The sequence below is a fragment of the Adiantum capillus-veneris genome, chromosome 18 (assembly GCF_014529385.1).
Source record: "Adiantum capillus-veneris isolate H3 chromosome 18, ASM1452938v2, whole genome shotgun sequence".
Taxonomy (NCBI): Eukaryota; Viridiplantae; Streptophyta; class Polypodiopsida; order Polypodiales; family Pteridaceae; genus Adiantum; species Adiantum capillus-veneris.
Genome location: NC_140948.1, coordinates 153,492,168 through 153,514,425, shown reverse-complemented (window position 1 = coordinate 153,514,425; position 22,258 = coordinate 153,492,168).

The following is a 22,258-nucleotide window of genomic DNA, read 5'->3' as shown; positions in this document are numbered from 1 at the left end:
CTATGTGGGATGCTGGTAGATGTTCATTAGCCACCCATGGACTATCAATTGAGGCTCAAGTAAACTTGGACTAGAATGCAATGTCATGAGTCCCTGCAATGGAAGGGGGTGCGTTTATAAGAAGGTGCGGTAGAAGGGGGTGCTATCAGTGTGACATTCCGGACATAGGGAGTCCCTCCTTGACTCCCGCATCGTGTGGTCTATGGTGAAAGACCATAAGCCGCTAGCTACTCTATAGTGTAGTGTCCAAATAAACCCTGTATTGAATGTAAATACTCCTCTTGCAAAGAGAGTGTTCGCTGTAGGTCTAAATTCATGACTGGCTGAGGAGTCTAAGTAGAAGAAGCAACTCCACTATAACCGTAACAGGGCCACACACGCTTGCAGACAAAAATAGATAACTATATTGAAGGTCACCTTTAGATAACTACTTTTAAACGTATATTTATTGTGCTAACTTACCACCTTAAGAGAAGAATCCACTAGAGGCGATACCCACCATGATGGGGGCCCATCTGCGATGTGAACCAACCAAAGGAGGAAGACGAGGACTGATCATGAATAGGTGGACTCTCACTTGTGGACTCTTGTTTGACATCTACAAGATATTAGTTTGTAAGTATTGACTTCTCCTCACTCTCTCTCCATCCTTTAGAGAGAAAAATAGGGTAGAGAATATTTCTTAACAATGCATCGAGCAAAAAGACTTCGCTCACTGCTAAAGAAGGTGAAAGTTGTCTCCCCGCTTCAATGCAATGTCATGAGCCCTTTTGACCTTACTTCCCCCCCCCCCCCCCCCCCCCCTCTCTCTCTCTCTCTCTCTCTCTCTCTCTCTCTCTCTCTCTCTCTCTCTCTCTCTCTCTCTCTCTCTCTCTCTCTCTCTCTCTCTCTCTCTCTCTCTCTCTCTCTCTCTCTCTCTCTCTCTCTCTCTCTCTCTCTCTCTCTCTCTATCTATCTATCTATCTATCTATCTTTATGTCTACCCTTCTTACATGTTATAATCTGGTAAAAAACAAGTGGGGAAAAAGACTCAGTCCTAGGGAGATTACCTATCAAAAGCTCCCTATATCACATGTGTTGAAGAGGTTATTAGAATAATACCTCAACATACATATCATATTTACAATATAAGTATATTAAAAAAAACCATACCCCCTCTAGTTTATACAGTAAACTATACATTTTGGATAATTAATAATCCTTTTCGGTTAACTCATATGATATGATACACATTATGAAAAGTGATCGCTCTAGGGACTCAACTCGTCTTTCATCAATTGGCTCATGAAGATGATGCTAAACTAAAGATACTAAGATACCCTCTCTATATCTAACCTAATCTCTACCCTGTATATCTATCCTATCTATATCTAACCTAATCTCTACCCTCTATATCTATCCTATCTATATCTAACATAATCTCTACCCTATCTATCTCTACCTAATCTTAATTACCCTATTTATCTCTACCTATAGCTAACTTGATATCTACCCTCTTTACATCTATCCTCTCTACATGTTATAATCTAGTCTCCCTAACCTAATCTCTATCCTCTCTATATCTATTATCTAACTAATCTCTGCCCTCTCTATATCTATCCAACCTAATCTTTACCCTCTCTATATATATCCAACCTAAACTCTACCCTATCTACCTCTATCTAATCTCTATCCTCTCTACATCTCTCTACCATGTATATCTAATCTAAGATCTACCCTATCTAATTCTACCCTCTATACATCTATCCTCTCTACATGCTATTATCTACCCTCTTTATCTATCTACCTCTCTTAGGTGTTATAATCTATCCTTTCTATATTTATCTAATCTAATCTATAACCTCTCTCTACACCATCTCTATCTATCTACCTCTCTCTCTACACCCTCTCTCTCTCTCTCTCTCTCTCTCTCTCTCTCTCTCTCTCTCTCTCTCTCTCTCTCTCTCTCTCTCTCTCTCTCTCTCTCTCTCTCTACACATTCTCTCTTTATGGTCTGGATACCTTTCGTCTCTCTCTATATCCTCTCTCTATCCTCTACCCTCTCTCTATCTCACTCTATCCATCCTCTCTCTAGACTCTTCCTCTCTCTATACTCTTTCTCTTTTTCTCTCGCAAAAACAAGGCATAACCTACTCTATTTCTTTTTTAAGTCAATCAGATTTTATTGCGATTATTATTGTGACTATTACCACATCTATTACTGGTCCTATTATTGAACACAAAATTTTCAAAACTACCAAATAAGAATCCAATAGTGCACGTAGACCAACCATCATTCAATGTGACATTTTCTAGTACTCTTTTTAGCTTTTTAAACTTTTTACACTTATTTTGATTTTTGCACTTATTAGTTATTTTTAAATATATACTTTAGTCTTTCTTTAACTGCTCATAATTAGATTGATTGTTACCTATTTACTATTCATTTTTTTAGAATATTGTATTTTTTCAAAACTTTGAATTAATGTAGCTCTCTTTTTTTGTGTGTGCAGGGCGATTGGGATGGACATGGCCCTCTGATTGGTGTGGAGTGCAAGCAATGGCTCAAGGGAAAACTTTGTTGCCCTTGTGCCAATTACAAAGGCACAATTCCTCACTTGCAAAGCCTTTTTGGGAGCATGTGGAGAATGAAGGGCTTTGGAAAGACCCTTGAAAAAGATTATACCTTAAATGCAAAGTGAGTAATACGTGATTAATACCCGTTTTATATGATGGCTTGTATTTATATGATTGATTAATACCCGTTTTATATAATGTCTCATATATTTAAAGAGAGACATTATGAACTAAAGCAAATTTTTCCACCATTTTAAAGAGTGAAAGATCACTCTTAAAGATGGTTTAGGAATATTTAGTTGCTATCTAATATTATTGTGTAGAGTGTAAACTCACACCTGGAGATAGTTTAGGAATATTTAGTTGCTATCTAATATCATTGTGTAGAGTGCAAACTCACACCTGGAGATAGTTTTGGCTTAATTTAAATTTAAATATTACCTATTATTGTGCACAGTTATTAACTTATACTTAGAGAAAACTTAAAGTTTCATTTGTATTTTATCTGTTTGATTTTGTTGTGTAGAGTCTATGACTCACACTTCAAATTGAATATAGAAATAGAGTTTCTCTCTACATCTCTATGTTGGAGCCATGGTCTCACACTTAGATAGAGATTTACAGTAAAGCAAATGTTTCTTTCAATGAGAAGTATCTTGCAAAGTGATATATTAATACTTAAGATATAATTTTCAATATGTTGTGTTTGAGAATATGCTCACACTTTATATTGAATTGCACTTTCAACAAAGCAAAGCTATTGATCTCTCCTTGAAGGAGAAAACTAAGACTTTTCTATCAAGGATTTATGAGCGTGCAATAGCAAAAGCTGATGGTCCAAAGAATGTCGCGGCTATTGTTATAGAAAATGCATCTAACTATAAATCAATTGGACATCCAAATATCTTGAGATCACATGAGTTCCATGTGTAGCACACACAATAAATCTGCTTTTGAAAGATATTGGAAAATGGAACTGTGTGAAATAGACTCTCCTAAATGAAAATCACATTGGGAACTTTAGAGGAAGTTTATTTGTGATGTATACTCTGTTCAAAACAAAGGCTCTCAACAAGCCATTGCAAGTCTTTGGTTCAACAAGATTTATGACTTCTTATTATGTGCTATCAACATTGCAAAATGTGAAGGTTTCTCTGTGTGAAAAGATTGTTGACAAACACTAGGAAGCATGGCTTTCCAAGTATTCACACTATCAAGATGCTACCCATTGATATTCTCAATATATCCATTCTTCAATTTTCTAGAGAAATGTGGAGAACATTGTGAATGTGATAAAGCCCTTTGTGGTTTTGTTGCGGTTGATGGACAAAGATTCGTTTGTGTTTGGCAAAGTATATTGGTATGTGTCTAAAGATATTCAAAAGGTTACAAAAGAAACTAGATTGGCAGTAAGAGATAGGGCTGCAATTACTCTTGCGACAAAATGGTGGGGTCAGATTCATACACCATTTCATGGTGCCACGTTTGAGTTGGATCCAAAGTTTTAGTTACACAAACAAGCTACAAGTAGTGAAGAGCTGAAAGATTCTTAAAAAGTGTGTCAACAACTTCTAGATGAACACGACGGAAATCTTGCCTTCCATCAAAGAGCTGCATCATACGCTAACCAAGAGGAAATGTTTAAGGACCCTTGGCACATTGATGCAATTAATGCAGTATTACCCTGATTTGGTGGAATGAGTATGGTGGCAATAAATTAAAACTATAGCACATTACAGTTTCAATGCTACCAATTGCTACAAGTAGTGGTATATGTGAGTAAAACTAGTCTGTTTTGACTTTCTACACACAAAGAAACGAAACAGACTTCATACCAAGCGCGCATCTAATCTAGTGTATGTCATGTGCAACATGTGATTGATACATTGACTTGCAAAGATTGATACGAGAGCAGTAGATCAGTGATTTGGTACAATGCAAACACATGATGCCTTTGCAAATGAAACTAATAGTGACAATGAGCCAGAGTGGGATGGTGCCCTTATTTGAGTGAGATGATGAGTAAGCCACAAGTTGTAATTTTCAATATTTTGTAATGAAATCATGGCATTTGCAACACATGTGCCATCACTTATATTATGCAAACTCTAATAGCTTCAAATGTTGTCAAGGTGTTGTCATTTCAATGTTTCAAATATGTCTTCAAATTTATGTTAAACACCCTCTCTCTCTCTCTCTCTCTCTCTCTCTCTCTCTCTCTCTCTCTCTCTCTCATCTTGATTGATCAAGTGGACATTTTCTATTAAGATAAACTTCAAAATGGTTTATACTTTTGTTTCAAAATGGTACAGAAACTATCACTGCAAATTAGAAACATAAATAATTCATTTAAAGCGTGATGTCTCAATTTAGGCTTTGAGAAAAATCTCCCATGATTTCTGAGAGTCTAAATTTGTCTATCCCGAGCAAAGATCTACTTGCACATGCTTTGAAGGCCTACACTGCTAGGTTATCCTCTTTTGAAGGCCTACGCTGCTATGTTATCCTCTTTTGGAAATGAATCATAACGCTGCAAAGTAATGAGCAACGTTGTTCTCTCAAATTTGTAGCCTGTTTTGTAGGTCTACAATGATTGCTCAAAAACCTATCATTGTCTCACCTTGGCTTGCAAGCTCTATTCCTTGCATTGCCATCGTCTTGATCACTACATTTTCTTCTAGAAGCAATTTGTGTCATTCTAGAAGTAAGACAACTCAACACTTGTGGGGAGGTGGGGGAGTGCTCTCCATGTTGGCAATGACTTTGTTTACAATTCAACCACACGACCAACAACGACTGTGCGTGGGAGATCATCTCAATTCACTCACCGTCTAAAGATGTATTGGACGTAGCACTTTTGAACAAAGTAGATGGCTACTTTATTGTTTTTTGATAGAGATCTCTCCTTATTGGGAGGCGTTGTAGCAACGACCTAATCGCAACCCACACAAAATTATCAAATCCGTGGATCGGCAACCGGAGGCACGAGCGTCATAGGATGCATCGAAATAGAGGATTCAAGAGAATACCTCACCAATGCAAGTAGAAATTAGCCATGGCAAGACTAACTCTAATCATACTCTAATCACTAATCAATCAACTCCTACACACATCAATCCCACCGAAGTCCGACTTACCATAGACTAGAAACCCAAAGCACACTAACAATAAGCACACACTAATTGCATTGGTGTTGTCCTCTCCAATCACCACATGCCAATCAAGGCACTTTATCAATAGCTACACACACGAGGTGAATAGTGCTAGAGTTTCATAAAACCTATCCACACACAAACAAACAATAGGGCACACACACTAATTACAAGATTAAGAACCAAACGTAATCAACCTAATTAGTGATGCTAAATATCACAAATCAAATGCTCATAGAAGGATAAGAGTGGTCAATAGCAAGAAGTCACCACACAAACTCAGATCTAGAATGATGAGAGTGTAAAACTACTTCATGACATAATGAAATGTAGAGAAGATAAGACTAATAAGTAAAATAGGGATTAGATTAATCAAGAAGAGCTTACTCTAATTACAAAGGATTAGCACTAGCCTCTTAAGCATGGGCATTAAGCTCAAGGCTAGGCCATCCATAGAGTGAACACTCAAGAGAGAGAGAGAGAGAGAGAGCTTACTCTAATTACAAAGGATTAGCACTAGCCTCTTAATCATGGGCATTAAGCTCAAGGCTAGGCCATCCATAGAGTGAACACTCAAGAGAGAGAGAGAGCTCTCAAAAGTGGATCCTCAAGAATGAAGCCTCTTTGCATAAAGGCTTCCTTTTAAAGGTTTTCACCACAATCCCTTCTACTATGGATTTAAGTTTGAGCCCTCTAGCTAGCATATACAACTTTAGAACTCCAATGAGCTCATACAAAGTGAGTTGGAAATATTATGCACAACCATAGCATATCTCCCGCTTGATGCATAACCGATGTAGCCTGTGTTAGCCGGTGCTAACATTCCCACATTTCTAATTTGGCGCACGTCCTCGTGTGGCGGTGAAGCAAAATACGGTGACATTGTAGACAACAAGTCCATGAAAGAAATGTTGAGCTGCAAAACATAAGAACAAGTAATGAGCATCAAAGGCCAACAAGGATAAAAACATTAAGTGTTGGGGTATAAAGCCCAATGTGGTCGCCCAGGTAAGTGGGCGGGCCGCCAGGTATGTACACATATTCTTCTGTAAAAACCTAATAAGAACTCACTATGCTCTACACATTACAGTAGAGCGAGTTCACCATATCGTCGTGCTCATCTTCTCGCACTCTCTCTCACGTCGCACTTCCGCTTGTACTCCTTCAACTGGTATCAGAGCTCAGATGGAGGCTCGGGGCAACACTGCAGGAGGCTAGAGTCACCAACTCAGATTGGAGGGAAATTCGACAGGCGAAGACACGGCCCCAAATCTCATAGGATAGCCCAAAGGGCTAGGTGTTGTTAGAATTTCATTCTGAGGTCATCTCGGCCACCGTTCGGCTTCAACAAAGGTCTGCGCAGGCCATTTTCGACTACGTGGGCTCAGCGGGTGCAGATCCGACTCTGCAAATTTGGGGTTTTCGGCCTACGACTGCAGGTGCTGAGGATATCGACACTCCCAGAGTGTTGATTTGTAGCTGTCTACACATCGAAGGACAGCTCACAGTTCTTGGAGGCGTGTCACATATGACACGGGCGCATCTACACACAGACTGTAGGCGACATCCACTAGTTCATCAGGTAGCTTGTGTTTGCTACTTGATATTCCAAATTTCATCCTGACATTGTAGGTACTTCCACATGGGATGTATTGTCAGAGATGATGTATGTCTGTTGAGGGTTTGCTGGCTATGAGTCACGCAGCAAACAACCGTCGCAGCGGTTACAACATACAATGGGAAATTTGTGGATGTATGACTTTGTGGGAATTCTATGTACTGTCAGATTTACTGCAGCCTTTGTTGAGGGTCGAGTGAGGTTTTATTGAGCTGGGGGATTCTTGAATGTTGAGATCCTTTCGGTGATACAGGTCTTGGAGCGATCCCTCGAGCACCCTTAGATAGGCAGCTAGGATGTATTGACTGTGAGTTAGATAGTTGGGATTGCATCTTTGCTTTACTCCCGTTGAGGCATTGTCGCAGTCTATGTTTACAAGACAGTGACAGGACAGTCAGAGACAGTACAGGTGCAGGACATGTTTACCCACAGCTTACAGTGTTAGAGAGACAGTGTTTTTTGAGTTGTTTTTTGGTCTGTTTTTTTTAGTACACCAGAGCCATTTTACAAAGGAGACTCTGCCGAAATTTATGCAGAATCTGAAGCTTTCTTGGTTCATTTGACAGGTTGATATTGGTTCAGAGGTCAGTTTACAGGGGAAACTCTGCCGAATTTTTCCCAGGAAAGTAAACTACTGTGAAGAGTAGCTATGGCTGGATCACAGGATACTGCTCTTTACAATATCAAGAAGCTGGATGGAACCAATTTCCCATTGTGGAAGAAGCAGATTTGGCACGTGTTGGTACAAAAGAAGCAGATAAAACCTATAAAGCTCAAGGGGATAAAACCAGAAGATATGGACGAAGATGAATGGAGCGAAATGGATGAATTGGCACTTTCTACCATTATGCTGACTTTGGCAGAAAGCGTTTACTTCAATGTAGCAGACGAGATGTCGGCTTATCAAGCATGGTTAAAGCTGAGTGATCTTTATGAGAAGCAGAGTGCAGCTTCACAGGTATACTGGCTTAAGAATCTTGTTGACCTGAAGATGAAAGAAGGGACACCTACGTCCAATCATCTAAATGAATTCAACACCATCTACAGTCAGTTGTCAGCTCAAGGTGTCAAGTTTGATGAACCTGTTAGAGCTATGTTCCTTTTGATCACATTGCCGAAAAGTTGGGACACTTTTCGCACAGCTTTGAGTAATTCTGCACCTCCAGATGGTTTGAACATAGCAGGTGTAGAAGGAAGTCTGCTTACTGAAGAAACCAATAGAAAGACAATGGACAAAGGCAAAGGAACAGCCTTAGTTGTCAGGGGAAGGACCAAAGAAAAGTACAAAGGTGGAAAGAGGAATCAGTCTCGTAGCAAGTCCCGCAGTGCTAAAGGCAAGAGTGACATAGAATGCTACCATTGTGGCAAGAAGGGTCACATGAAAAGAGACTGCAGAGAATGGAAAGCGGAAAAAGGCAAAGAGAAAGTTGAAGACCATGGTGAGAAGAACAAGTCCTCAGTGAAGATTCAAGAAATAAATGTGACAAACACTGTTGCAGAGGATGAAAGTCTAGTGTCAGGAGACATCTACTTCTTGAAGAATACAATGGACTCAGCTCTTCTTACAGCATCTGATGGAAATGCACTGAGTGACTGGATTATAGACTCAGGGGCATCACTTCATGTGTCTCCAAACAAGGAGTGGTTTACCTCTTATGTGACCAATAAAGATCATGTTCGGCTAGGCAATGGGTAGACATGTGAGATCTTAGGTGTTGGAGACGTTCAATTGAAGTTTCAGAATGGCTCTTCTTTCACGCTGAAGAATGTGAGACATGTTCCCGCAATTACAAAGAGCTTGATCAGCACAGGTTTACTTGATGATGCTGGCTACGTCACCACTTTTGGACAACATGTGGAAGATATCCAAGGGTTCTATGAAAGTAGCACATGGAGTAAAGTCTGGAGGAATTTACATGATTTATGTATCAAATGTCTCTAAAAATGTAATCAATGTAAACGAGCAGCCGAACGTTTCTTTGTGGCATAGCCGGTTAGGACATATGTCCAAGAAGGGAATGGAAATATTTTCTCGTTCTGGTTATTTGCCTGGCTTTCCATTTAATGATTTTGAATTCTGTGAACATTGTCTGTATGGTAAGCAAACACAGCAGCCACATAAGCATAGAAGCAGTAGAAGAGATACACAGTTGGCACTTGTTCATAGTGATTTGTGTGGACCTATGCCTAACCTATCTCTAGGGGGAGCTTCTTACTTTATGACATTTATAGATGATTACTCGAGGAAAGTATGGGTTTACTTTCTCAAGCACAAGGATGAAGCGTTTAGTATTTTCAAAACGTTTGTGACACTTGTGGAGAATCAGAGTGGCAAGAAGCTTAAATGCTTACGCACTGACAATGGTGGAGAGTATGTTTCAAAGGCCTTTCAGGACTTTTGTGAGTCAAAAGGTATAAAACGTGAACTTACTGCTCCTTACAATCCTCCTCAAAATGGTGTTGCTGAGAGGATGAATAGGACCATACAAGAGAAGGTCAGAAGTATGTTGTCTAATGCACAGCTGCCAAATGGGTTTTGGGTTGAAGCTGTATCAACAGCTGTTCATCTTGTAAATAGATCTCCTAGAAAGGTTTTGCAGAAGGATTCAGTGCCAGAGATGGTATGGTCAGGCAAAATGCCCTCATACAAGCATCTCAGAGTCTTTGGCTGTGAGGCATATACTCATGTTCCAAAAGAATTTAGGAACAAACTTGAGCCAAAGAGTAGAAAGTGCATCTTTCTAGGCTATGGTAATTCTGGTGAGATGGGGTACAGACTTTGGGATCTCGAATCCAAAAAAATTGTCCGCAACAATGATGTTCACATTAATGAATCCAAATATCATTCTAAACCAGAGAGGGTTGAGGAGATTAGAAGAGTTGTCTTCCAAGAAGATGGACCTGCACGTGCAAGACAAAATGTCAGGGCTCAAGAGGAGCAAGGACATGATAGATTTGAACCATAGGTTGTGGCTGAGCCTGAGCCACCTATTGTGCGTAGATCTGGACGTGGCACGCGACCTCCTGATAGGTTTGTTCCATCTATGAATTATGTCATGTTGACTGATTGCAATGAGCCTTCATGTTACAAGGAAGCAGTGCAAATGAAGGACTCCAGGAATTGGCAATTGGCCATGCAGTCAGAGATGACAGCTCTGCATAAAAACCAGACATGGAAGCTAGTTAAATTACCACGGGGCAAAAAGGCTCTACCCTGTAAATGGGTTTAAAGGTATAAGATCACCGCTCATGATAGTCAACCAAAGTACAAAGCAAGGCTTGTTGCCAAGGGCTTTAAGCAAGAACAAGGCATTGACTTTGATGAAGTCTTCTCTCCGGTGGTCAAGATAACTACATTGACATGCTTTCTTGCTTTGGTTGCCATATTAGATTTGGTGTTGCACCAAATGGATGTCAAGACAGCGTTCTTGCATGGTGATTTAGATGTGGAAATTTACATGCAGCAGCCAGAAGGGTTTGTTGAGAAAGGCAAGGAAGATTGGGTATGCCAGTTGTTAAAGAGTCTTTATGGCTTAAAACAATCACCGAGGGCATGGTACCATAAATTCCACAAGTTTATGCTTTCTCAAGGCTATAAACGTAGTGAGTTCGATCACTGTCTATATACAAAGAAGGCTAAGGATGGTATTTGGCTGATCCTTATTTTGTATGTGGATGACATGTTGATTGCTGGCAAGCACTTGGAAGAAATTTCAGCTTTGAAGTCAAAGATGGAAAAATCGTTTGACATGAAAGACATGGGTGAGACATGAAACCTTTCACTGCCTCCCAATGTTTCTTGCCAGGATTTGACATATATCTGCTAACCACTCCCACTGCAAATGCAATATCCAGACGTGTAGCAATCATTGCATACATCAAACTACCCACTGCAGACGCATATGGAATCTTATCCATTTCAGCCTTTTCTTCCTCAGACACAGGACAATCTTGTTTGCTAAGTTTCACATATGGTGGCAATGGAACCCTCAATGCCTTTCCCTTCTCCATATTGAAACGTTGCAAAACCTTGTCAATATACTCTGTTTGAGATAACCAAATCAACTTCTTTGATCTGTCTCTCTCAATGCGCATACCAAGTATATGACTTGTCTCACCCATGTCTTTCATGTCAAACGATTTTGCCATCTTTGACTTCAAAGCTGAAATTTCTTCCAAGTGTTTGCCAGCAATCAACATGTCATCCACATACAAAATAAGGATCAGCCAACTGCCATCCTTAGCCTTCTTTGTATATAGACAGTGATCGAACTCACTACGTTTGTAGCCTTGAGAAAGCATAAACTGGTGGAACTTATGGTACCATGCCCTCAGTGATTGTTTTAAGCCATAAAGACTCTTTAACAACTGGCATACCAAATGTTCCATGCCTTTCTCAACAAACCCTTCTGGCTGCTGCATGTAAATTTCCACATCTAAATCACCATGCAAGAACACTGTCTTGACATCCATTTGGTGCAACACCAAATCCAATATAGCAACCAATGCAAGAAAGCATCTCAATGTAGTCATCTTGACCACTGGAGAGAAGACTTCATCAAAGTCAATGCCTTGTTCTTGCTTAAAGCCCTTGGCAACAAGCCTTGCTTTGTACTTTGGCTGACTATCATGAGCGGTGATCTTATACCTATAAACCCATTTACAAGGTAGAGCCTTTTTGCCCTTTGGTAATTTAACCAACTTCCATGTCTGGTTTTTATGCAGAGCTGTCATCTCTGACTGCATGGCCAACTGCCATTTTTTTGAGTCAACCACTTGTAATGCTTCCTTGTAACAAGATGGTTCTCCACAATCTGTGAGCATGACATAATTTAGAGATGGCACATAACGATCAGGTGGTTTGGAGACACGCTCAGAACGTCTCACCACAACTGATTCTGCCTCTCTAGCCACTATAGGCTGTTCCTGAGCCTGACCATGCTGTCTTAATGTGCTAGCACTAGGTCCATCTTCCCTAAAGACAACTCTTCTGATCTCCTCTGTCTTCTCTGGCTTAGCGTGAAACTTGGCTTCATTGAAATGCACATCATTGCTACGAATAAGCTTTCTGGACTCAGGATCCCAAAGCTAGTAACCCATCTCGCCCGATTCTCTGTAGCCAAGAAATATACACTTCTTGCTCTTTGGTTCTAACTTATTTCTGAACTCCTTAGGAATATGGCTAAAAGCTTCACAACCAAAGACTCTGAGATGCTTATACGAAGGTGCCTTGCTTGTCCATAGCATCTCGGGCACTGCACTCTTATCCAGAACCCTACTAGGAGACCTGTTGATCAAATGGACTGCTGTAGCCACTGCTTCCGCCCAAAATCCATCAGGCAACTCAGCATTTGACAACATGCTTCTGACCTTCTCTTGTATGGTCCTATTCATACGTTCTGAAACCCCATTCTGTGAAGGATTATATGGTGCAGTAAGTTCCCGCTTAATCCCTTTTGCTTCACAAAAGTCTTGAAAAGCTTTGGAAACGTACTCTCCACCATTGTCAGTTCTCAAGCACTTCAGCTTCTGACCACTCTGATTCTCCACCAGCTGCAAGAATGTCTTAAAGACCTTGAGCACCTCATCCTTGTGCTTCAAGAAGTAAACCCATACTTTGCGAGAATAGTCATCTATGAATGTACAAAAGTACGATGCTCCCCCTAGTGACAAACTAGGCATTGGTCCACATAGATCACTGTGTACAAGAGCTAACCGTTCGTCCCTACGATTCCTCTTTGATCTGTGCGGTTCCTGTGTTTGCTTACCATAAACACAATGCTCACAAAACTAGAAATCTTGAAATGAAAAGCCAGGCAAATAACCATAATGAGAAAGTATTTCCATTCCTCTTTTTGACATATGTCCCAACCTACGATGCCACAGTGACACACTTGGCTGCTCAATCACATTAATTACATGGTTTTTAACCTCTGAAACATGTAAAGTGTACAGAGTTCCTGACTTGCTGCCATGTGCTACAGTCATCAAACCTTTGGAGATCTTCCAAGCGCTGTTCCCAAAAACTGTCACATAACCCGCATCATCCAACTTCCCTGTACTAATCAAGCTCTTTCGGATTGCTGGAACATGTCTGACATTCTTGAGCCATAAAAAAGAGCCATTCTGAAACTTCAACTGCACATCTCCCACTCCAAGTATGTCACAAACCTGCTCATTGCCAAGTCTGACATAATCTTTAGTAGCCACATATGATGTAAACCACTCTTTGTGCGGAGAAACATGTAAAGATGCCCCTGAGTCGATAATCCAATCACTCATAGCATGTCCATCCTCTGCAGTCAAGAAAACAGAATCAAGATTGCTTGTAAGGAAGATGTCACCAGCTGCTATACCAGAATCACTGTCTGAACCAAATCCTGTGACATTCACCTCTTCAATCTTCACTGAACTCTTCTTTTCATCTTGTTCAGAACTCTTTGTTTTTCCTTTTTCTTGTTTCCACTTCGTACAGTCTCGCTTCATGTGACCCTTCTTGCCACAATGGTAGCATTCTATGTCATCCTTTGACTTTGAATCACGAGACTTACTTCGGTTTTGTGCCTTCTTACCCTTCTTCTCTTTAAACTGTTGTCTCCCTTGAACGACCAAAGCACTATTGCCTTTGCCTTTGCCTTTGTCAATGTTCTTCCTGTTCACTTCCTCTGTGAGCAAGCTGCCTTCTACATTGGCACTTGTAAGACCTTCTGGCGCGACAGAATTACTTAACGCTGTACGAAAAGTATTCCAACTGTCTGGCAAAGTGATTAAGAGAAACATAGCCTTCACTGAATCTGGAAAGACTATCTCCTGTGCTGTTAACTGGCTGAAAATTGTGTGGAATTCATTGAGATGATTTGACATGGCTGTCCCTTCGTTCATCTTCAAATCCACCAATTTCTTGAGCCAGTAAATCTGAGAAGCAGCACTTTGTTTCTCGTACATACCACATAGCTTTTGCCATACGCCATACGTTGTAGTCTCTTCTGCTACGTTGAAGTAAACATTTTCTGCCAGTGTCAGCATGATTGTGGAACAAGCTAACTCATCAAGCTCTTCCCACTCATCTTCAGCCATACCTTCTGGTCTCTCCCCTTTGAGCTTCAGTGGCTTCACTTGTTTTTTCTGCACCAAAACCTGCCAAATCTGCTTCTTCCAGAATGGAAAGTTTGTGCCATCCAGCTTCTTTATGTTGTAAAGAGTCTCACTTTGAGAAGATGCCATATCTGCCAAACTGCTTACTCCTGAGAAAAATCCGGCAGAGTTTCCCCTGTAAACTGGCCTCTGTACACAGTTGTGCACTCCTTGCCGCACTGTCGAAGCAAGGGACTTGCCAATACACCGTATGCGAGCCACAAACGGCTCCAAGCACACAACAAGCCTAAACTAGCAAGCTCAAGAAAACAAAGGGTGTGTCACTCACCGCTCTACGCTTGCCTTCGTGGTGGATTCCTCGCCGCGATGAAGAAGAAGCTGCAGTCGTGCCGCGCTCAACCGCTTCGCCGCCGTCGTGCCTTCGTAATGCTCGATCGCACACACACTCTCCCTCTCTCTCTCTCTCTCTCTCACACACACACACAAGGAGGTGAAGAAGAAGAAGATGGAGATGGAGCAAGAGCACTCTTCAATTGCACAAATGAGAGAATGAGTAAAAATTAGGTTTAGTTGGCTTTTATAGGAGCTCACCCCATTCACACTTGGGCGCCCATGCTTAACCAACTAATCCCTTGAATGTCCAAGTTAAAGTGCGCCTCTCATCGGCGATCACTCTTACCCTTTTCCTATTGGTCCGACAAGCCCGGTACCTGACTCTACCAAATACATAATACGCGTCCATCGTAGGTGATGGGTGTCCGTGAGCCGTGAGGGTTAACATGCCCCCCTTCCTGATGTAGATTCCGTCCTCGGAAGCTATTGAGTTGAAGCTGGGTCGTCGAGGTGGAAGAGCATTTGAGATGAATGTCCTTAGCCTTCTTCAGTCACTGCAAAATCAAACAGCATTGGCACAGTAATTGCATTCTCTTAAAAAGCATATGCAGTTTTAGGTAGACACATTGATTGGTAAAAGAATTTCAAACAATTTGGTAGCAATGAACATTAAATTGCAATGTAATCAAATGCATAAACAGATGTAAAGGTAAAAAATTAAACAAGTCTGGGGTCGCTAATTTGACGGTCGAAAAGCACTAGAGATCGAATATTAATACCATGGGTAAGCTTCTTAATTTTTTGTGGTCAATTAAGTTGTTTAATCGCGAGAGCCAAGTATTCATGTTCAAGGGCTGACTAGAGGCTATATCTAGAAAACCTTGTAGTTAAGCTACCATAAAAGGAATTTCTCATGAAATCATCGCCTGACTGATTACTTTTTCTTTGACCCCCCAAGGTCTTTTCACATTGATTCAATTTTGAAGTGGGTGCTTATTTTGTATGCCTTGGGTTTTTTGCTTTTCAAGGAAAAGCGCCCACACTGGGAACCTCTAGGGCTCTAGTACCATAGGCGATACATGTGAGTGAAGTACCAAATCAAGCTGAAATTTCTCTTCCAGCTTAAAATTTTACATTGTGGCACTTTGATTTTTTGTTTGTTCATTTTCAGCATTTAAATTTTGTAACTTTGGGGGGTCATATAACATTGATACACTCCCCAGGCTCATCACATTAGTAAACTCCCTTTATAATACTTAAGCTAAAGGTCGATAGGGTTAAGCCCACTAGAAAGCCCTAGTACATTTCATACAATGTTGCCTAAATCGGATTAAGAACCTAAGTAACCATTGCTTATTAGGAAGGCATTCCCCATGGTATTAAGAGAAGATTTCTAATACCTAGCTTGGTCAAACTAGCTTAGTCGGACTGCTTGATTTTTACACCTAAACAAGTGATTATGACAAAAGATTGCATTGAATTAAATGTTGGATACTAAGCCAATGCGCTGAATAGTATGCTACCAATCACAATCAAAGCAGACAAACATGGATGCAAAAAAGATAAGGGCAATGCTAATGGACAAGAAACACCTGTTTGTGTTGATGGTCGCGCTTGATTTGAAGTGTGAACGAGAGAAAGGTTCCATGAAGGTCCAAATCCTATCAATAGCAACACGCTCCTGTACACACTAGGAAACAAAAAGAATACCTCCAGGAGGCACATCAGTGGGAAAAATTAAAACTCCTAAAAAACAACTCAAAACACAATCTAGACCCCTAACCTACCTATCTGTCACCCCTTTTAGAATCAAGGAAAGAGGATATTATATAAACCGGGTGGCCACCCTAAGGCTAGGCCTCTATCCTCATCATCTAGATAAATATAATCGTTGTCCGTGAGGCCATAGTCTTCCTCGGTCTCTATTAGTTCCTCTTCATCATCCTCTTGTGCAAGCATGCTAATCAAGAACCTCGTGATGCGTGGATACTCATCTTGTGCAAAAGAATAAGCATGTGCCATTGGAGACACATTCGCCACTGGGTAGGGATCACTAGTTAGCCATAGACGTATCAGCCATTCTAACTCCTCAAAATTTCTCTCACATGCAAGGCTCTCTATCAAATCCCATTCGCAAGAAAGTATAGGGTAGCATACATAGAACACTTGTTGAAAAGACAAGGGGTACCTTTCATCAAAAATAGAAGTGCATGCCTGTGGTGAAGTAGGCATTTCTGACAAGACAGATAGATTTGGTTAGGCCTTTAAAACATAAGAGTTGTTTTTGTGTGTTGCTTGAATTGACACGGTGAATTTGGACTTATATGTAAGATCTGATAGGGTGCTCTCTCATTGCTAGGCGCTCTTGCTCTTTACTATTTTTGTTTTTTTGTGAGTATAAGGCTATATATATACATTCCCTAAGATCGGAGATTGAGAGGTCAGGGAAAAAGGTTGAGAGGGAAACAAATGAATGAGGACTGTCAGCAAACACTCCCCCCTTCCTTAGGTAGATCATACTGTTTGAAATGAGCTTGCCACCCTTTGAAACCAATTGTTCCAGTTGGTAATAGGTGAGGATTTTTGCCAGTAGTTTGCTATTACCCTAGGTGCCTTGTCAAGTTGCAACGGTGGTAAGGTACTCTCCCAGGATCGAACTTGAAGTGGTTCATTAGGTGATTCTTGAACACTTGGAGGTGTGGATTCTTTTGTAGCTTCATGGAGGTCCACTACTATAGATGGAGGCTGTGTAGAAGCTTTTACCTCTATGGATGTATTACATGATGAGCTAGAAGCTTCATGGGACTCCCCCCTTCCTGAGCTAGGTGGAACAAATCGTTCTTTCTTTGGTACCCAAACTAGCTCGGGAGCGGGTGTGTAGCATTCTGTGATTTTTTTCTTTTCACGATCATTGATTCGTTTTGGAGCTACGGGATTGGGCTCACTTGGGTCAGGTGATAGGTAAGAGCACAATCTACGTTTTGGCACCCAGATTTGATCATTTCCTTGATAGTAGCCTTGGGCTTCCAATAGTCGTTTAGGGATCCATCGCAACATTCTCTTACTTTTCTTGGAGCGAGTGGTACGTTTCTTACAAGGCTTCTGTTTTTTAGCACTAGCTATGGTCACTAAAGAAGCTTTAGGGACCCACCTGTATGTTTTCTTCGTGACATTAGGATGAGTCTTGTCAGAAGCGATATGCATCGCTTGTAGCATATTTAAGGGTACAGGAATTTCATCCCCCTCAGGTGTTACCCAGGTCGTCCCCCTATTTCCCCAAGTGTCTATGGTTGATGCTAGGTGGACCTAGTCTACATTGTCTGATTCCGTCATCCCAGGTAGGATATCCATATAAGGAGAATCTTTGCCAATGTCTGTATCCTTCTTACAAGTGTAACAATATTGTAGTGGGGCCGAGTGAACTGTGGTGTCAGAGCGATGATCAATAATGGTTTTACTCCCTAAGGGGTGTACCTTACCAGTCACCAAATCCACTCTAAGGACAGAGTCTTGGAATTGCAAATAGACATGATTTTTAGACCAATCGTGAACCATTTGTGCTTCCCTCATGAATGGTCGTCCTAAAATCATTTCATATGACATAAGGTGTTTAGAGAAATCCATTACAATGAACGTATGTCGTACCTTGTGTCCTAGAACTTTGATCTTAAGATCCTTGAGCATCCCCATAGGTTTGGCTATGGTACCGTTTGCCATCTTTACCACAATGTTAGTAACACTGAGGCGGGGTTTTCCCATGGATTCCCAACAATCTTTTGTAACGATGCTAACTCCCGCACCACCATCAAGAATTCCCTTTATAGTTAATCCCTTGGTAGTGATGGGTAGAGTCGCATTAGACTCGTCGCCTTCAAAATACTGCCCTAATTCGTTAATGGGTACCTCGATCACAGACTCGTGTCCATCTAAGTCAAGTGATTGCACATGATTCTCCTCATCAATCATAATCGAGTCAGGCCTATTTGGTTGCGCAAACTGCGGTAATCCCGTTCGTAGCTCTCCGTTAAGGAATGCTCGAAGTGCAAGGAATAACTCAGGATCTCCATACAGCTTTGCTATGATCGTGGTTCGGACCTCAGAAGACATGAAGTCCACTAGTTTGGCAACATTCATTGGCGTTTTGCAGGGTGTAGGTCCTTGACTAGGAACTGATGAGGATGGAATCTCATATTCCTCAATGGGATCAGGTATTCCTTCGTTAAACATCCTTTCCAACAAGAAGGGTGTATGCTCACTTTCTGATGTCCTGTCCTCACTCCCTTCTTGGATGATACTAGATATGGCTAACGGTCTATGGTTCATGTGGGGTGGATGAACTTGCGTGGGAAACACTGTGTCATGAATTTTGACGTGCATGGGTTCTGGTTCTAGTTTCCTTTGAGTCTCCTCCACTAAACCTCTTAGATGTTTCACCTGCTCAATCTCGTCTACTGGGTTTGGGTACGTCCCAATCTTCTTTTTACGATTCTTCCCTTTTTGCCCCTGCGGTTTATCTTGGGGGTCTTGGATTGGATTTGGAAACACTTGTGGTGTTTTCAGAGGCTCCTTATGGTTTTCTCTCATTCGGTTTTCATTTGGTTCCATGTTACGGTTTCCTTTGTCGGTCTTTCCTTTTGTGGTATTGGTTCTAGTCTCCATTGTCTCGACTGAATCTGAATCATCCTCGAGGTCATTCATATACACGGGGTCATCTCCTGTTCCTATGTTTGTTTTGGAACTTGGCTTTGAATTTTCCGTATTCTGCGACTTCTTCCTTCGTGTCTTCTTCTTCTTTGCTTGGATAACTGACGCGGTATCTCTCTCTTCGAGGATATGGCTTGGCCCTTGAAGCATGGACCGTGTAATCGCATAAGCGGGTGCGACGGGTGGTATTGGCGATGTCACACTAGCAATTTCGACCAAATTCAGGGGTGTGATTTTAGGCGCATTTGGGTTATAGGGGCATTGGGCAATCAAGTGATCTATGCCACAACGATTACATGTGAGTATTGGCATTGCAGACGTGCTCCCTTGATTCATTTGCATCTGTGCAGCATTCTTTTGCAGCCTAATAGGGCACTCCGCTACTCGATGTGGTCCACCACACTCGTAGCATTGAAGAGGTGGCCTCCTAGCCTGGGTGTTGATATTTTGACCTCTGGGTGCGAGAGCAGCAGCTTGATAAACCGGCTTGACTTGTCCCCAACAATCTTCCATGTAGTATATAGGACACTCCTCCAATGTATCAAGTCCGTAGGCAATACTAGTGTCTATTTCCTCCTCACAGCCATCTGCATAAGCATTTGATGGCTCGCAACCCACTTGGTTCATAGGGGCGACTCTTGGATGCGGGGGCTGCGGTCCTAGCACAGGAGGTGGTAGCGGTGTAGCTTGTACAACATTTTGAGATCTAGGGACCATGTGTTGCGGTAGTTGCTCAACAGGTGGAGTAGGCATCAATACAGGAGCTCGAGGCGCATCCGTCCAGGCTACAGGTGGTCTATTTGCCATCATACGTTTGATCATTAAACAATCCTTAGCTTGGTGACCATACCTACCACATGCGTTGCAAGTTCCATTAAATTTTACTCTAAACGTAGGGCACTCACTAGTGCTATGTGGACCTAAGCAAATGGAACACCATTGTTGCTCCCTTCTTGGATACATGTGACTATTTTGAGGGGGTCGATTATCCTTAAGAGACTCTTGGATTGCCTTGGTGAGGTCTGTCAAGAATGTCTCAAATACCTTTGGCTCATTGGCAATGGGCTTTGCAGTCATGGGTTCATACTCAATGGCTTGTGAGCTAGTGGATCCCGTGTCAGTAGACACCCTCATGCCTGCTATCATCAAGTTGTCCTCTAGTTGGATTGCATTGGCAGTGACATCTTCCCAGGTTGTGATACCTCTAATCACTAGTCCATTATAGATTCCTTCATTCCTCAACCCTCGAATGAATCGATCAAGCAGTTGGTTATTGTTGAAGCGCTCATTTACAGGGCAGCGAGAGTTTAAGTGCTTTAGACGACTAATGAAGTCTCTTACTGACTCTCCTTCCTTACGTTCGGCCTTCTGTAGCTGAGATGCTACACCCCAAAGCACACCTTCTCGTATGTACTCCTTTAGAAACAACCTTCGAAGGGTAGGGTAGATTGTTTTCTCGTCCACCCTTAGGGTCCTATACCAATCTCCAGCCTTCCCACTTAATGTCAAGCTTAAGGCATTGCACTTATGTAGTTCGTTGCGTTCCCCTAAGGAATCACATACTTGTTCAAACACTTCAATGTGTTTCCTAGCATCTTCATCCCCATTGAATTTTTGCGTGAGTTTGGCAATTTGTACTGCCTTACTTCTAGGCTCTCTATCAGATGCATGACGCATATTTTCCGCGATAGATCGACCTATGGTTTGAGCAAACGCTGCCAAGTCACCTATGTGAGGAGGTAGGGCCGGTGGAGGTACTCTTGGAATCATATGTGGGAGAGGAACGGGTACCGGTCTTGGCATATGTGTGGATGATGCAGGATATGGAACATAACCGGGCATAGGTCCACTCGGATAAGAGCTAGGGAGCGGCACTCGAGGAGCATAAGCAAGTGGTACAATTGGAGGTGTGGGGGCCATGTGTGCAGAAGGGGCTAGAGGCACATACGGTCGAGGCCCCATATTAGGTACTACGACACTAGGTAGTGGCACTGCGCTAACCGTAGATGTCATCGGTACATTCTCTGTTAGGCTTATCCCTGGAGTGAGCACTGTGTTTTCCTTGATAGAGGGTTGAGCCAAGTTAGGGAAGCTAAAGTTGTCGCTCGGAGGCTCAAATTGCATAGAGACCCCAGGTGAAATGACGTAAGATGGGTCCATGGGGCTCATTAGAGGAGTCTCCATTTGTGATAGAGTAGGCTGTTGAGCCTTGCTCGTATCCAGAAATCTCATGGGGCCAGTTGAGAGTATATTTACCCCTCGGTTTTGCCTTTCTGATTGAATAATGCCATGGATAACATTACAGATCATTTTCTGTTGATCTTCGATGCTCGTGGCACTAGAGGTGGATTGTACAATCTCTATCCATCCTACATGGTAGGCGTGGCCAGAGTGTAGACCCGTCAACACCTCAGTGTGGAGGTCGTATGTCCAATGATCATTAATGAACAATCCTTCTAGAGTCGACGTGTTAATGGTTTCTTGTGAGGTAGAAGCAATGTTGCTCCCCGTGGTTTTACTTGTCACCAATGGTACTCTAGAGGGAACTTCTGAAGGAGGCAGCTCAACAGGGCCTTCTTGGTAAGAAGTTGGCAGGATATCCACATGGACACTCTTTGGGGGTGTGGGGTCCACGTGCGATGTGAAAGGAGAGTCCACTTCCCCACCCCCTTCGTGTGCTTCATTTGCATCAGGTTCCGAGCGAGTAGCTCTACCTAATGTTTCCATGAAACGGCTAAACATACTATTACTAGGATGTGGAGCTTTGGGAGGTGCATGGCCTTCTCTCTCAGTGTTTTGG